The sequence below is a fragment of the Bubalus kerabau genome, chromosome 17 (genome assembly GCF_029407905.1).
Source record: "Bubalus kerabau isolate K-KA32 ecotype Philippines breed swamp buffalo chromosome 17, PCC_UOA_SB_1v2, whole genome shotgun sequence".
NCBI lineage: Eukaryota > Metazoa > Chordata > Mammalia > Artiodactyla > Bovidae > Bubalus > Bubalus kerabau.
In genome coordinates, this window is record NC_073640.1 from 38,271,005 (window position 1) to 38,288,151 (window position 17,147).

At 42.8% G+C, this 17,147-nt stretch overlaps 1 protein-coding gene across 6 annotated transcripts in view; it reads left to right on the top strand.

Annotated features, from left to right (window-relative positions):
• Positions 1-2,381: 2,381 nt before the first annotated feature.
• CTCF (CCCTC-binding factor) overlaps positions 2,382-17,147 on the top strand; it is a 45,755-nt gene continuing 30,989 nt past the window's right edge. The window contains exons 1-4 of one of the 6 annotated variants that reach the window (XM_055553555.1): positions 2,382-2,592; positions 6,475-6,591; positions 8,035-8,147; positions 8,473-8,553. The gene's annotated coding sequence lies outside the window, so the exon portion shown is untranslated. The remainder of the gene's footprint in view (positions 2,593-6,474; positions 6,592-8,034; positions 8,148-8,472; positions 8,554-17,147) is intronic. The other 5 variants (XM_055553553.1, XM_055553557.1, XM_055553556.1 and 2 more) reach the window with 5 other exon arrangements.

Below are 17,147 nucleotides of genomic sequence, written 5' to 3' on the forward strand. Positions count from 1 at the left end.
CTTTAAACTCATGGTCAGGACTTCCCTGGCAAGTCCAGTGGTTAAGAGTTCCCACTTCCACTGCAGAGGGTGTGGGTTTGATCCCTCTTAGGGAACTGAGATCCTGAATGCTATGTGACCAAAATAATAATAATGAACTCATGACCGCAAACTTCAAATGGGTACCAATACCACTAAGGCAGTCCCACTAGGAAAACTGCAAGCTTGTTTTACCTCTCCCCTGCATTTGCATCCATCTTCACCCTTGTTACTCTAATTTCCACAGTGGAAGCATCCTGTTCCTATCCAGGGTCAAACCTCCCAGTTTCCTTATATTCTTTCATGAATTTCACCTGATTTAAATCAAACAAGGGAATTTCCTGGCGGTCCAGTGGTTAAGACAGCGCTTTCACTCCTGGGGGTCTGGGTTCGATCCTGTAAGATCCTGCAAGCCCTGCAGTGTGGGCAAAAGAAAAAAAAAAGTCAAGCAAGACTTTGTTCTCCTGTGGCACTCCCAATGACAAATAAACATGCTATAATCCTTTCATCTTGTCATCCTCCCTTGACCCCATATCCTTCCACATTTATCCCTGAATTTCTTTGCTCCCTTTGTGGCTAAACTTCATGTTGCTTATGTGTGCTGTCTCTATTTCCTTACTTTCCCGATCATGCTTCAACCCATTCTGCAGCCTGCTCAGTCGCTTCAGCTGTGTAGGACTCTTTGCGACCCTATGGACTGTAGCCGGTTATGCTCCTCTGTCCATGGGATCCTCCAGGCAAGAACACTGGAGTGCGTTGCCATTTCCTTCTCAGGTCAACCCATTCTAGTCAGGTCCACATCTCTGATTAACCAACATAAATCAAGCCAAACTCACCAGTGATAATCACCAGTGACTTACAAGGTAGCCAATTCAATATAGCCATGTTTCTGGCCCAAGATGACCTCTCAGCAGCACTAAACACAGTTGACCATTCCTCTCCTACCTGAATCCTTCTCTGCCCTCAGATTCCAAATTTAACACTCAGTGGATTTCCTTCTGTCTTCCTGGCTGTTCGCTCTCAAGTCTCCTTCTCCATTATGCTATCTTAAATGCTGGGGTGCCTAGGATTTGGCCGTGGAACTTCTCTTCACTCTTTCCTTCAAGTCAGAGGTCATATAAACTGACAGGGCTTGTGTGTGGCTTAATCAGCTTATGCACTTTTAAAACATCTAATACAGTTGCCCACACCTGGAGATTTTACAGTAAGAAAAAAAAAACAAAAACCAGATTTCCTTTAAAAAGAAAAAACAAAATAGGTGTCAGTATTGGGCCATTTTCATAATGGAACAATCAGCTCAATGGAGCAGCAGCTGTTCACTTGACGCTGGGTCCGTTTGTTCCCCCTTGATCTAAGGTAACGGAATTAAAGATACAGTCCTGAACCAGATTCTCGTTAAGTATCAAAGGTTCTCCTCCTGAGCCACCAGAACATCTTCCCGTCAGTCTTCAGGAAACTTTATTGCTGGTTGGGTAGAAGAGTCTGCAGGTGCATCCTTGGGAGGGGGAGGGGCGACCGCACAGTGAGGGGCTTAAGGACTCCGCCTACAGAGAGCTTAACAGTTCTTAGGCAAAAACAAGAAACTTACATTTTCAAATACACAATTACACTGCGCCAAATAGAGAACATCCTTTTGGCAAAAGACCGGTATGATCGTTCGTGTAAAAGCAGTAAGTCTGGCCTTCCGCTGGCCTCTCCCGGCCGAAGTGGCCTGGGCACACCAGGAGAAAGCCCTCTTCTCTCACACCCAGTATTAGGAAGCCCTCTTGTAGGGCATAGAGATCCCCAGGACAGCCCTGCCTGTCTTGGCTCGCGGGGGGAGGATTGTTTCTGAGGACTTGGGAGTGAGATGGGACCCGCCCGGCCTTACCCGTGGCGGGCTGCCGTGCGGCTCTCGGAGGGTGGGTCCGGCCCGTCGAGGGCGGAGACTAGGGCGGGGCTCCGCCCAAGAACCGCCTCAGCCCCACGGCCTAGTCCCGCGCGCGCTTCCTCCAGACACCCTCCCCCCGCCCCACGTCCGCCCTTTCGGATTGAGGGCGGGAGACTGCAGCTAAGCAGGTCAACTGGGCCGGGATCCTGGGCCGCCCAGAAGGGACTGCCTCCGCCCAGGAAGCCCCACCCAGCGGGAGCCCGGACGTCGGGCTCCCTAAGAACCCACGCGCGACCAGTTGAGGGCGCGTGCGGCGTGACGCGACCCGCAGCGCGTCCCGTGACGCCATCGCGCCCGCTTTTGAAAGTTGGCGCCCGGGGCCGCCTCCCATGCTGCCCTGCGCCAACCCCTCCCCTCACCTTTCCTCCCCCGCCCTTCACTCGTAGCCCGGCCAGCCCCCCCACCCGTCCCTTCCCTTATCAGCACCCGCGGCCCCGGCAGCGCCGACGCAGGCGCACTGCACCGCGCCGCCGCCATTTTGTGTCCGAGCCTGTGGAGCGATTAAACCGTGCGCGGAGCTGCTTCTTTGGCGGCAGCGGCGGCGGCGGAAGCCGGTGCGGGTGCGCGGAGCTGGCTGGGGACGCCGGGTGGCCGGAGCGGTGGAGCGGCGGCGGAGCGAGCGCTGCGGGGGGTGTGGCGCGGAGGTAAGGGGGCCCCGGGTGGAGGAGGTTTCGCGGGCCGCCTCTAGGTGTCACGATGGGGCCGCTCCGGTCGGCGCTGGCTGCAGCCCGGCGCCAGCGCCGCCGCCGGGGGGTGTTTGTCTCCCTCTACCGTCCCTGCTGCGGCGCGGCCGCCGCCATTGCCCGTCCCCGCCGCGGCCGGGCCGGGCCCCCCTCCCCCCCCCAACCCGCCCGCTAGGCCTCCCTCCTGCGGCGCGCTAGGCCTCCGGCGGTGGCAGCTACAGAGGCCCGCGCGCTGGCGACTCCATTTTCCTTCCTTTGTCTCTGCCCTCGAGGCCGGCTCTTGGCCCGGCCGCGGCCCGCCCTCTGCCCTCCACCCCTCCCGCGGCGGGTGGCCTCAGCCGAGAGGCGATCTCTATGCCCCGTTTTCCGCGACCCCCTCGCTCAAGGGTCCAGACACAGCCACCGCGCGCGCAGTCGAGTCTCCGTGCGGTATGGGTGTCAGGTCCTTGCCGACGCCTCTCCGGCTGCCCATCCTCCAGCCTGCCCGGTCCCCGGAACCTACCCGGCGGCCTGGCGAGCGTCCCCCGCCGCCCGGCTGCTCCGCGGTCGCTCCCAGTCCGCGCGTCGCCGCCGCTGGTCTCCGTCTCCACCGAGTGGCGCAGGCGGCGCTGCTGCGGCTGCGAGTAGAGGGACCCCAGAGCTGCCGAGAGCTCCCTCTGCAAGGCTGGCTGAGCTGCTCGCGCCTCGACGCCGCCTGAGCGGGCGGGGGGACGCGCGCTCGCCGCCCCCGCCGGGCCCCACTGCGCCCCCAAACTAGCGCCGGGCTCCTTGCGTGATCCGACCGATGCGGTCCCGCACGCCGGACGGAAAGGACACAATTCCCCAACAAGTAGTTTTTTTCTCGAGCTAGGGTCGGGTTCTCGTTGCATTGATAGCAGTCTGACTTCATGCACTAAGAGATCGCAAAGGGACCAAGACTTAATTTAATTCTGATCTCAGTGACGTGACAAATTCCTGAATTCGGGATTTTGGGTTGGCTAAATTGATTGAGGCAACTCTTTGAGTTTCTGTCTCGCTTTGAAACTTCCTGACGATGACTTACTATTGTACTTAGTACCTGATGCTTCAGGGCTAGGCGAAGGCAGTTCTGTCGCGGGATTGTGCAACCCGATCTAAAGCGCCAGTAGGGCAGAATGAATTTGTTCTTGACTCCACTGGTAATTTGCCCATATGCTGAAATATGAGGGTTGGTGTTGTAATTGAATCCTGGGTCACTAGTTGCAGTTGGTTTATAAATATCTACGCCTAATGTAACTACTCTAGTAGCTGACTTCCTGTAGCTTTGAGTTCAGCAGTAAGTAAACATTCGCATATGAAGCGTCTTCCTGCTTTCTTTGAGTTTAGATCAACTATAAAAGTTAAAATTCCAGGTTCCCCTTAGGCAGTAAAAGAAGTTAAACTGGGGGCATGTATGTTAAATTCACTCTGTCTTTAAGCCCTCTTGCATCATTAAAAAGCTTCCTGTTGAATTGCCAGGTTTCCCCCCTCCCCCAATATGCTAGCTAGTACCTTAATACAATATCATGCAGCAGTTGCTTTGGAGAGAGGAAAGAAAGTCTTCATTAACCGACGGGCAGGGAGTGGGGAAGGAGAGCAGGGAGGCTATGTTAAATTCATAAGAACATTAAAATAGCCTGGTGCTAAGTGAAATTGACCGATCTACTGTGTGTAATCTCTGTAGAATTTTGCGGCAACTGCCTCCATAGGGGAATCTTTTCAACATTCCTTTTTTGAACCCTATAAAATGTTCCTTTTCCCTCTCCAAAATAAGATTGCACTAAGTAACTATATGCAGCAGTGTTGATGGAGGGTCAGTCTTGAGAATAGAACCACACTTAATTGCCTAATACATAGGTCCATTTGTGTAGTTTTTGGCATTCTAGTAATTTTCGGTTTTGCTTTCCTTTTGAAACTGTGGATGGCAGGTGGCATGTTTTACTTAAAATAAGCTCCACACGGGATAAATCCAGCAGGTCTGTGATTGAGTCAGCAGGAAAGCTTGTTTTCCCAGGTTAGCATTGTGCTCCATAGACCATATTTTGCTTCTTGATTTCAGTTGCGCTATATAGAGTCACCAGCTTCTTGGTTTTACACATCATTTATTTTGTTCTAAAGGTATAGCTCTTGTCCACAGGGTTGCTATCCTTTGAGATTTCCTGTATGCCAGGATTCATACTTTGTTGTTTATTTGATTTTGTGCTGTTTTTTTTTCCCCCCATGCCATGAGGCATGCAAGGATCTTAGTTATATCTTTTCACCCATGTCCCCTGCAGTGGGACTGAGGAGTCTTAACCATTGGACTGCTGGAAGTCGCCTTTGTTTTTATTGGAAAACGAAGTCTACAGAGAGAATAAATTGAGGACCTAAGATTACCCAAAGAAACGTATTGCTAGTATAGGAAAGATTACAATAGGAATGTTTACCTGCATAGGAAAATACTGCTTATTTAAGAGTAGCTGTAAAAGTTATCCTTAATATGCGTTAAAGTCCTAAGAGCTTTAGGATTTTGCTTTAAAGAACATACAAAAATGAGGGCACCCACCAAGGACTTCTCTGAGTGGCTTGGGGAGTTCCTTACGAGTGGCAGAAGCCACCTGTGGCTAACTAGGGTTCTGAGGAATCCTGTGGCAGAGCTTTGCGGAGTGGTGCCTGCTGGCAGAATGTATCTCTGGAGACTGGTTTTTTGCTTGAGGGATGCTACTGGCATCAAATCCACTCCACATTATCTACTTTATAGGCTCTATGTCATTTTTTAAAACCAGATACCTAGCTGACCATCTGTCTAACTTTATTTATCTATCTTGGTTTCAGATGACTAGAAATGCTTTTGCAAAAAATTAGGTCCCCCTTCAAACAAGTAAGATTTATCATGATTTAATGCATTGAGAAAGAACATACAGGTTTGGAAAGAATAGTAATACATAACATTGAGGTACATGGTTCACAAATGTGTGAATTAGGCACACCGTATTTATTTTTTTAAACGTCCCCAAGCTTTCTCTAGTTGCTGTGTTCAGCTCTTCCCTGGCTGTACCTTTGCATTTTCTCAGTGTTTAGTATTTAAATGCAAAGATGTGGCTATTGAATATAGACTGCTAATATATACCCCAAGAATAATGGGTTTTTTCCTCAGTTGATCTTATTTTTAGTCACCCTTCCAATTTTTAGGGGCATAAAATTTCATTCCTTTTGAGGCACCTTAGTGACAATATATGAATCCAATATAAAAGTGTTTCTTGGATTAAATACACTAATTATCTACTTATGTTGTTATAAATTGCCTTTTTTTTTTTCAGCAGCGAAGACTTTTCTTTAGCTTCATCTGATAAAGTATCATATTAGTTTTATGAGATGAATTCCTCTTAATTGTACCTCATACGCCAGATTCTTTGGAAATGGTTAAATTTAGCTCTTTGATTTAAGAGTAATGTCCATCCCCACCCCTGCCATGGAGTTAAGTACCACTCTACCATTGCCTGAAGCTTGACAGTCCATTTATTTGTATTTTAGGGACAGAATTGTTAAGTAGCAATTTGACTTTAAAAAAGTATTTTGTTATTTGTCTAAGAAAAGGTATTTCATTGCTGTGCTTTTAGGACTGTTGAAGGTCAGTGAAAGCTCCCTCCATAGTTATCTTATTACACTGAAAAATATAGTCTTGAGGTTTAAACTAACAATCAGTAAAACCACTACCTAAATAGTAATAGTAATGTGACATTTTAGCAAGTATACTGTTTTTTCCCAATTTTATCTGTCTTCCTCTTGCTTTCATTTTGCTTTTCATACTATGTCTGCATTTGTGTGTATTTGGTGTCCATAAAATGATGTGTGCTTCTGTTTCAGAATGATTACAGACCTGGGTCCAAAGAACAAGATGCAGTAGCGGACAGATTGCTGACCAGAGGCTTGAGATCTGAGTTCTGTTTTCCCTGCTCAAACTGACTTTGCAGCCACGGAGAGGTAAATGCTATTTCCACTTCTTGGTCTTACAAATAGGAGTAATAAAACCTTTCTGGGGTTGAAGGATTTGCTGGATCATTCTTAAGTATAGGAGATACAGGACAGTGGATAATTGAGAGCATTTAAGCTTTATATTCAAGCAATACTCCATTTGAAACTCTCTTTGCACTGCCATACACTAGCTGGCTGACACTGGGTAGATTACTTAACCTTTCTACTCCTACAGTTGTTATTTGTGAGAATAACACCAGTTAATGAGGTTATTATCAGAGTTATGTGAATGTGTATAAAGCATTAAGTACCATTCTGAATATGTACGTAGGAAGACCCCAGGATGCTCAGAGGTTAAAGCGTCTGCCTCCAATGCGGGAGACCCGGGTTTGATCCCTGGGTCGGGAAGATCCCCTGGAGAAGGAAATGGTAACCCATTCCAGTATTCTTGCCTGGAAAATCCCATGGACGGAGAAGCCTGGTAGGCTATAGTCCATGGGGTCGCAAAGAGTCGGACACGACTGAGCGACTTCACTCACTCATTCTGTAGAAACCCTTGAACTATAGATTTTGACTCTTGGCAAATGACCTCAAAAGTCCATGGCTTGTGGCAATTTGTAATTTTGGTGAGGAACAGATGGAATCCTGTGCTTGGAGAAGCTGATATCCTAGGTAAAAATTGTTCACTAAATTTGAGTTAACCTAGCTAATGACCCATGTTTATATCATAGTGTTACAGTCCTTATAAATAATTTTGTTGGGAAACATTTGCAAGGGTCACTTATAATTTACTTTACAATTTCTGCTGTGAAATATAATGAACAGTACAGGATACTTGAAACAGGCTTCTCATAAATGTCAGTGTCTACTAGACTTGGGATCTCATTAACAATAAAGAAGGGTTCTGGGTGTGAAAAATCTCTCTTCTCAGGCTACTGGGAAGAAGATATTTTTAATCCCTAGGAAATGTGAAAATAGTTTAATTGCACTTGTGTAATGGTGAAAAAGAGTGTAGAGGTGAGAATTACAAATGCCGAGATTAGATAAGCTTACATGAATGAATCATCTAAGTGACTACTAAGTTTTTTCTTACAAGCTATGCCTGGAGCACACAGAGAGGAAGAAGGAAACAGGAGTGAAAGCTGTTCTTCTAATCAGTTTTCTGTATGGGCAGCTTGGTACCTAGTAGATGGGACGGACAAGCTCTATGTGCTAGTGTTCTATTGCTCCAGAAATAACTTGTGCCCTGCAGGTTCTTTAGTGTTGACAGGTAGTGCATACTAATGAGCTGCTTGAAAAGAGAAACAATACTGATTTGAAAAGCTATAGAGAAAAATAGCCTTAAGAGTTTGGGGAATGGGGTTATAAGAACATTTTGATCACTTTAAAGTATTATGGCTAGTTTAATTATTTAGATCCCTGGTTCTCAAACTGGGATATGAATACCCTTAGGGTACAAAGTGGTATGATTCCGGGGTACTTGAAGCCACAAGATAAACATGACTCATCTTCTTGGAGCTTCAGTTGTGCTCACTGAGGGGGCGGTGAGTTAAGTAATTTAACGGGTAAGTAATTATAAATACTTTTACATTAAAACAAATATATATTTTAAGAGAAGAATGTGAACTCTTTGACTATCTAAGATAACAAACAAAATGGGGCATGAGTGCCTGGAGCAGGAAACCCTGTTTGTAGTGAAAACATTTGAGAAGCAGTACTTTTGAGCTATGTAACAGCGTTACCATCCAGCTCCTTACTTTGTCCCCTGTAGCATCTACTGTAGAATATAGAAGTTAAACTGTATTAAATGGAGCTTGTTTGCTTGTATGCACATTCCTATATGTGCCCAGCATGCCCAACAGTTCTGTGCATTCTGGTTGACAATTCTAGATGGCTGGACCAGGTCATGAAGACCATTCCGATGATATAAGAATTACGATTTAAAAGAAAAGCAGCAATGAGCAAAATCAGGTCTGAAACCATAAATTTTATAAAACAATTTTGAAAATATATTAACTCCAACATAGTCATTTTTACTGATTTTTACTGATTTTTGGCCCTCCCCCAGGTTACTTAGAGTCATAATAAAAATGGCTAAATTCTAAGCTATGGACATTATGACTCCTAATTATTCAAAAGCATCTATTCTTAACTGTTTTGTGTGTTTTACAGTTTCTAAGTATTGTTACTGGTATTGTTCTTAATGTAAATGGCACTTAAAAATTACATTTTCTCTATTGATGATGCCTGTTCTTTGAATATAGGTTTTATATTTGAACTTGAATGGTTCTACATATACTGAAGTGTGACTTTCTCTGCAATGATATAAATTGGATCAACCCAGATATTTAGATGTGTCTAAGTATCTGTAGTGTTTATTTATTGAACACTTGTAATGTGCTTATTCCATTCTTTGAACACTTATACCTTTCTGCTTTGTGCCAGGCATGTATTAGGTACTGGGGATTTCAAGAAGAATAAGAAAAAGATCTTTTCCTGAGAAGCTTAAGTAGAATATAGGGCAAGAGATCTATAAATGTGTTGTTGGTGCTGTGATAAAAGTGTGTTTGGTGTGCAGGGAGGGATGGTCAGTTACAGAAGTTAATGAAAGATGTTAGGATAGGCTTTCTGCAGGAGAGACCTTGATCTAAGTGTATCAGGAAATACAAAAGAAGCATAAAATTAGATTTTAATCTTACTAGGGTACCAAGGCTTAACCAGCATGCAGCTTAATAGCTGTATGGCCTTGGGCAAGTTCATTAAGGGTGAATTCTTTGTCCTTTCCTTTCCCTATTTGTAAAATGACTTATCTACTTTACTGGAGGCTTTTGACAGTTAAATGAAGGGGGAAATACATACAGTTGACCCTTGAACAATGTGAGCTTGAACTGCTGGGTCCACTTATATGTGGATTTTTTTCCCATAGTAAATAACTGCAACTACAAATAACTACAGTTGGCTGAATCCACTGATGGGGGAACGGTATATATGGAGGGGTAACTATAGATTATATTGAATTTTAAACTGTGTGGAGGGTCAGTACACTGAAACCCCCATTCATTGAGTCAGCTATATATTTGTAACTAACTATAATGTGCTACACAGAGGTAAAGCAGGGATCTTTAGACTTTAGCAGTAGTTGGTCATTGTATATATTTTACATTAAATTGACTACTGATGACTACCAGACAAGAGAAGACTCTTGAGAGTCCCTTGGACTGCAAGGAGATCAGTCCTGGGTGTTCACTGGACTGATGTTGAAGCTGAAACTCCAATACTTTGGCCACCTGATGCGAAGAGCTAACTCATTTGAAAAGACCCTGATGCTGGGAGGAGAAGGGGACGACAGAGCATGAGATGGTTGGATGGCATCACTGACTCGATGGACATGAGTTTGGGTAAACTCCGGGAGTAGGTGATGGACATGGAGGCCTGGCCTGCTGTGGTTCATGGGGTTGCAAAGGGTTGGACACGACTGAACGACTGAACTGAACTGAACCACTTACGTGGGACTTATCAAAAAATTAATTAGAAAATAAATAGAGCAGTAGACAAATGGATAAATAAACAGGATCAAATTCCATGTTGGGAGTGATATTTGACAACCACTGAAAAAAGCTGATTGGAAAGATTATTAACTAGCAAAGTGCTTATGAGAAGTTTGGGCTGTTTTTGAGTTTTGTTTTGTCTTAATATAGTACATGGTGAGGGGAAGAGTAGGCAGGGATGTAATGCAATGTGATAAGTATAGTTAACACTGCTGTATGTTACATATGAAACTTAAAGAGTATGAATGTTTGCTAAACTTTATCTGGGAAATCCATATATCATGAAATATTATATGTAAGTCAAATCTTATGCTTTATACCTTAAACTTACATAGTGCTATATAAGAAGGAAATGGCAACCCACTCCAGTGTTCTTGCCTGGGAAGTCCCATGAACAGAGAGGATCCTGGTGGGCTACAGTCCATAGGGTTGCTAAAGAGTCGGACACAACTTAGCAACTAAACAACAACAAACAGCAGATACATCAATTATATCTAAATAAAACTGGGAGGAAAAAATTACCGAAAATAAATTGTTACGGAGGAAAAGTAAAGAAAACCCAGACAGTAATAACCTGTAGACTATAGGTTATATTATATGTGTGTGTGTGTGTGTGTGTATAATATAACCTGGTACATAGCAAGAGCTCAATAAATAATTGTTTGGATGAATGAATGCCCAGGGTAAAAGACTAAATGGATAGGCATCGAAACACTGGTCAAAACAAACTGCAAAATAAACTGGTAGTGTGAGGGTGGTTGGGTTTGGTTTTCTGTAGTTTTATAACAGTTATTTTATAATGCAAATAGGTTTTTTCCCCCCCCTCAGAATTAACCAAAATTTGGGAGTAGCAGCATTCAATAATAGGGAAATTAATTAAATTATGATACACCTCCTCTGTATCTGCAGATTCAACTAGCTGCAATAAAGCATGACCGCTGTCTTGTGCCATTTTACATAAGAGACTTGAGCATCCACAGACCTGGGTATCTGGCCAGAGACGGGTGGGGGTGGTGTGCTGGAACCAATTCCCTGTGGATACCCAGGGACAGCTGTAATAGAATGTCATGCAACTGTTTTATTATGTATAGAAATTATTGAAATGGAGGGGGATTTGAGACACTACATAAAGCAAATTATCAAATAGTGTGCACAGTGCCACAACAATGCACAGTGTGATCTCATGTAAGAGTAAATATGTGTATAAATTGGGAGGACACTATGGATATAAACCAGCATGTTTATGTAAAACGTATAAGTTTATATATTCTTACTTATCAGAATTTTCTTTTATCTGTATTTCATAATCTTTAAAGGGAAAAAGGAATAGGAAGTAACACTGAAGCTTTCTGATAAATATAATGAAGTAATAAAAAGTAGTTTTTGCCTAGTAAAGGTAGGCTCCAGAGCCTTGCTGTAACAGTTGCAGAAGTGCAGGCAGGAGTGGGGCGCTGGCAGCCATGTATCTGTCCAAGTTTTAGAGTGAATTGAGGTTGCAGTGGCAGTTCTTAAAATTTTCCTCTCAAATTGGATCTTAAATTTGTTTTGTATCATTCGAGTAATGTTTAGTTTCATTCTTGGATAGAGTAATAATGATGTACCAGCTTCCCCAAAAAGGAAGAAGGAGATAGAGTCCTGAAATGTCCTAGCTTAGTGAGGGCCTTTGAAGAAAAGAGTAGATAGGTATCTTGATGCTTTGTGTGCAGTGGAGAGGGAGAAGGGAGATTATGCCCTGACTTAGAGCAGCCTTTCCAGTTTAAAACTTTACCCTAATGGATGTGAGGGCAGAGCCAGTCTAGTAGACTGAATCTTATATATCACTTTTTTGCCTGATACAGGGATTCCTCTTTAAATTTACTGGACTTCAGATGTAAAGCCACTCAGAATGGTGTACGTTTATTATTAATTATTAGCCATTTCCATCTAAAGAGGTTTCAGAGACTTCTGCCTGATTGCTCGGTTATAGAAAAGGGGACTGCAAAGATAGAGAACCGATTGTTGTACAGCTTCACTATATGTAGTTGTTAAAATTTTCTGACTTTTTTTTTTTTTTTTAGCTGAGACATGGTGATATTTGTTCCCTTCTTAGCTTTGAGAATGAATCTAATTGATAACCTAGAAGTCTAGCATTTAAAGCCAGGTGAGATTTTAAGTCACTGTACAGTTCTTAGGGCTTCCCTGATTAGCTCAGTTGGTTAAGAATCTTCCTGCAATACAGGAGACCCCAGTTCAATTCCTGGGTCAGGAAGATTCGCTGAACAAAGGATAGGCTACCCACTCCAGTATTCTTGGGCTTCCCTTGTGGCTCAGCTGGGAAAGAATCCGCCAGCAATGTGGGAGACCTGGGTTCGATCCCTGGGTTGAAAAGATCCCCTGGAGAAGGGAAAGGCTGCCCACTCTGGTATTTTGGTCTGGAGAATTCCATGGACCGTATAGTCCATGGGGTTGCAAAGAGTTGGACACGGCTGAGAGACTTTCACTTTCATACAGTTTGCTCATAATACAGATAACAACCCTAAGAGGGAAAGTGATTTACCCAAGGTCATGAATGTAGGACAAGTACATCTGCCTTTTTTTTTATTCTTCAGACTGACTCTGAATAGTCTCTGGGTTTCATGGAATATCCTGCTGCATTTGGTTCTCTAACTAATGTACTTGATGTATGTACATTTGGTTTTTTAGATCTCTTTTAAGAGAAACACATCAGTGTATGTCACTAGAAAAATAAATTTTAAGAGACTACCTTACTGCTCTCTAGTGTTGTACACCTGTGCACTGGCATACCTTAAGTTTTCAGTGTATATTTGTCAGAATTTTTAAAAATATTTCCCCAAACCTTAAAGTTTGTTCAATGTGCACAGTGTATCACTAGGCTCTGGTGTTGCTAATATTAAAGTTTGGTATCTAATACCAGGGGTGTTAGGATTTTGAGCTCATTCATCTCTTTCTTTATAATCCAGGACTTTTTTAGAATCCTTCAGTTTATTTCTCTGTGATAAGAACAGACCGTCCTTGGAGACAGATATTTGTCTGTCTGTTTTGCTTTTTGGCTGCACTGTGCAGCATGCAGGATCCTCATTCCCTGAAAGTGAAAGCGTTAGTGGCTCAGTCGTGTCCCGACTCTGTGCGACCCCATGGACTGTATAGCCCACCAGGCTTCTCTGTCCATGGGATTCTCCAGGCAAGAATACTGGAGTGGGTTGCCATGCCCTTTTCCAGGGGATCATCCCAATCCACGTATCAAACCTGGGCCTCCCACATTGCAGGCAGATTCTTTACCATCTGAGCCACCAGGGAAGCGCCCCGCCCTAGTTCCCTGACCAGGAATCAAACCTGCACCTTCTATAGTGGAGCTTGGAGTCCCAACCCCTGGACCACCAGGGAAGTTCAGCATCTCTATTTTAGTATAGCTCAGTTGGACCACTGAAAGTTCAGAATTATTTCAGCCCACTGCTTTTTAGATAAACTCTAGTATAACAAAACTCTGTCCCATATTGTAAAGTATGCAAGATACTATATACATTCACAGATTATGATACAGAGCTGTAGTAATAGAGGGCCCACTAATTGTTTTTAGCATTTCTGTTTTATTTGTATCTTACAGCTTTCTGCTTGTTTAATTTTTTGTTGTTGTTGTTATAGGTATATTTTGAAACTATAAAGTAATAGTAACTTTGTTTTCTGTTGCAAGTAAATTTTATCTTTTAGTACATTCTTTTTCTTTCTGGCTTCCTGGTAGACAAGGCCTTTGATCCTTCTTCTATTTCTTGTTTTCCTCTGTTTGTTTCCGTATTTCTCAGGAGTAACCAAGTTAGCAGATTACTTCTTTTTATAACCTAATAGTAGTTCAAAGTAGCATTTTGTTTCTTTTATTGTTTAAACGTCTCTCTCTGTTCCTATAGGTATATATGTATATATCCTTTTTCTGTTTTTTAGATTACTTTTATTCTGTTGGATAGCACTTTATTATTCATATTTTGTGTTATACTGTTTAGTCACTAAGGATATCTTGTTTTTTCATGTAACTTTCTTGATCTTTGTTCAAAAATGGCATATTGCCATTTATTAATATTACTATCACTATACCTTTGGTATAGACATTGCTGAGTTTAAGCTGTTGACTTCTTATTTAGTCTTGACCTTATATAGGAGACACCATTGACCAGATAAAAATGGTCTTAATTTCTACTGAGTAGCCTTCATGAGTGAGTTTTGGGTTAAGCAGTGGCCATATGGTCACTGAGACTCCCTACAAAACCATGAATTCACTCTGCTGTGTGTGTCCATTTCTCTCCTTCCCCGGCCCTTTTTTTCCTTTTGTCATATGTTGAGTTTGTCCATACCACCTAGAGTGATTGTTTTATATTGTTGCTACCCATGATAGAGGTGAAATTTTAGAACTTTCTTCTCGAGTCATGCAGCAAACGAAATTATTCTAAAGAAGGAACCAGAAATTCTAATAGTAGAACACTATGGGTATTTGAATAGTTTTGAGTTATGTCAGCCTGCATTTAGGGTGAATAACGATTGTATTGTAGGTCAGTCACTGACCTTTCAGTCAGTGAAAGCAAATATGCTATGTCAATCACCTGGGGACCTTTTGAAATAAGGTCTCTGTCTCCCCAGACTTACTGAAAGTCTCTGGGATCTGTGCATTTTAAATCTCATCAGGTGATTTTAATGCCAACCAAGTTTTTGGGAACCACTGCTCAGGTAGAACAGCCCCCAAATCCATAGGTGTACTTATTAGATGTTTTGTATATTTTATACTATGTGTATAATTTATTCCTTTTTATAACATAATTATTTGTTCAAAGTGGTAGACTTGCTGTATGTACATCCCCAGCCTTTCTTATATTTTCAGTGATGAAACACTGCAAGACCATGTTCAGTTCAGTCGCTCAGTCGTGTCTGACTCTTTGCGACCCCATGAATCGCAGCATGCCAGGCCTCCCTGTCCATCACCAACTCCCAGAGTTCACTCAGACTCACGTCCATTGAGTCAGTGATGCCATCCAGCCATCTCATTCTCTGTCGTCCCCTTCTCTTCCTGCCCCCAACCCCTCCCAGCATCAGAGTCTTTTCCAATGAGTCAACTCTTCGCATGAGGTGGCCAAAGTACTGGAGTTTCAGCCTTAGCATCATTCCTTCCAAAGAAATCCCAGGACCACTGTAAACAGTCTTAATTCTGAGCTGCTTTTAGGAATATGGGCCTGGAGCAGGGCAAGGAGAAACTTTGGGCCCCTGACATAGTCACCCTTGGGGGACTAGAGAAATGAGAGAACAGAGAAATGAGGCATTAGGTTGCTGTATGCCAGCTAAGTATCATTCAGGCTATAGAAGGCAGAGAGGGATAGCTCATGCTTGGGAGGCTGCCTCCAGTGCATACTGTGGCACTAGGGTGCTGACAGCCAGAAAAGCTTTGTCTTCTGTTTCGTGTATAAATTTCCAATGAGTGAAATAAACAGACTACTCTTAATGAGGGGCTTAAATTTTCTACATTTACTATTTTCCTTTGCTAGAATGTTCCTCTCTACTATAGTTTGTCTGGCAAGGTCCATCTCATCCTTTAAGATCTAGCTTTAGCAATTTCTCCTTAAAGCCCATGTTCACCAGCTTAAGCCATCCTTTTTGCCACGAGGTGGAAAGTATGTGTTAACCTCTGTTATAGCACACACTGTATAGCTGTTTGTTCTCTTTGTCTCCCTGTCAGATGAGGAGCTCTCTGAGGAGAGAGCTATGCCGTTAGGACTTTTCTAAAAATTTTTAGGTAATTAAAAGGGAAGTTCATTTCTGTGTACCCAGTATCAGTGCCTTTTGATAAAATAATTATTATTGGTTTAGCACTTATTGTTCTTTGTAGCAAAAGCACTCTTTCACCTCCTATAGTTGTTTTGCTGTTGCCGTTACAAATATTTTATTATGTATGTATTTCCTACATTTGAAGCTCCTTAGATTTTTTTTCAAGTAGGTATTAGAGTAATTGTTTTGACTGTATCTTTTAATATTAACAAATGGGGAGAAGGATTGTTAAAAACTGGGATGCTCTTAACCTTTATTACTTAAGAGATACAATTTTGTTTCCCTTTTAATTTCCTCTCTCTCGTCCCCTAAATGCCCCAGCTGTTCTTTTTAAAGTTAACGGTATATAACAGGGAAGAGAAAAGTGTACATGTGACTGAGTAGGTGAGTGCTACTTCAGATAAAGGCTGCTTCTGACCATCCTGAAATAAATGGTCACTGATATTTTTCTGCTTCTCAGATTGAGTCATCCCTTCCACCCAGCTCCTTCCCATTCTTTTCTGTAGTCTGCAGCTTTCCCGGTACTCAGTATTTATGGGCATGATACTTCACTTTATCTTCAGCTGTCAGATAAAATGATGATGTATATATTTCTAGGAATAGTAGAGTAAAATAGTTATTTTACGTTCCTATTTTGATTTTTTCAACTTTTGTTCCAAAGGGGTAAATTATTTTTGGCTAGTGTTATGCAATCCAATAAGTCAGCTTTTCCTTTCACTCTCAGGAGAGACTGGTTACTTATTTATAATTCATTTTTTCCCTTTGTCATAATGGCTCTTAGTATCCTCTGCAGTCAGAATGGCTACAGTCCAAGGGGTCGCAGAGTCAGACTTGACTGAGCAGGTACACCCACGCCCCACAGTGCAGATACTGGACTCGGTTTTTCATTCTCCTGGTATGAAAACATTCTTGTGATTTAGAGATCTAGAAAAGAGAAAGCTACAAAGTGTCTCTTTTCTTCTCTGTCTTCTAATGATGTCTGATGTTTTGTATTGAGCAGTCTGAAGGCAAGTTGTTAGGTGACCTCCATGTTAGATTGTTTCAAAATTGCTGTGGCTTGTGGAAGCTCAGTGGGGAGTTGGGGCTGCTGTTTCCTGCCAAGAGTGTAGACGGTCTTCTGATCTGCTCCAAGAAATAAATTGGGGTTTTTAGCAGTCAGTTGTCCCTTGTAGAAAACAGTAGCGTATTAAACAAAAGTTTTGGTGATTTTATTTG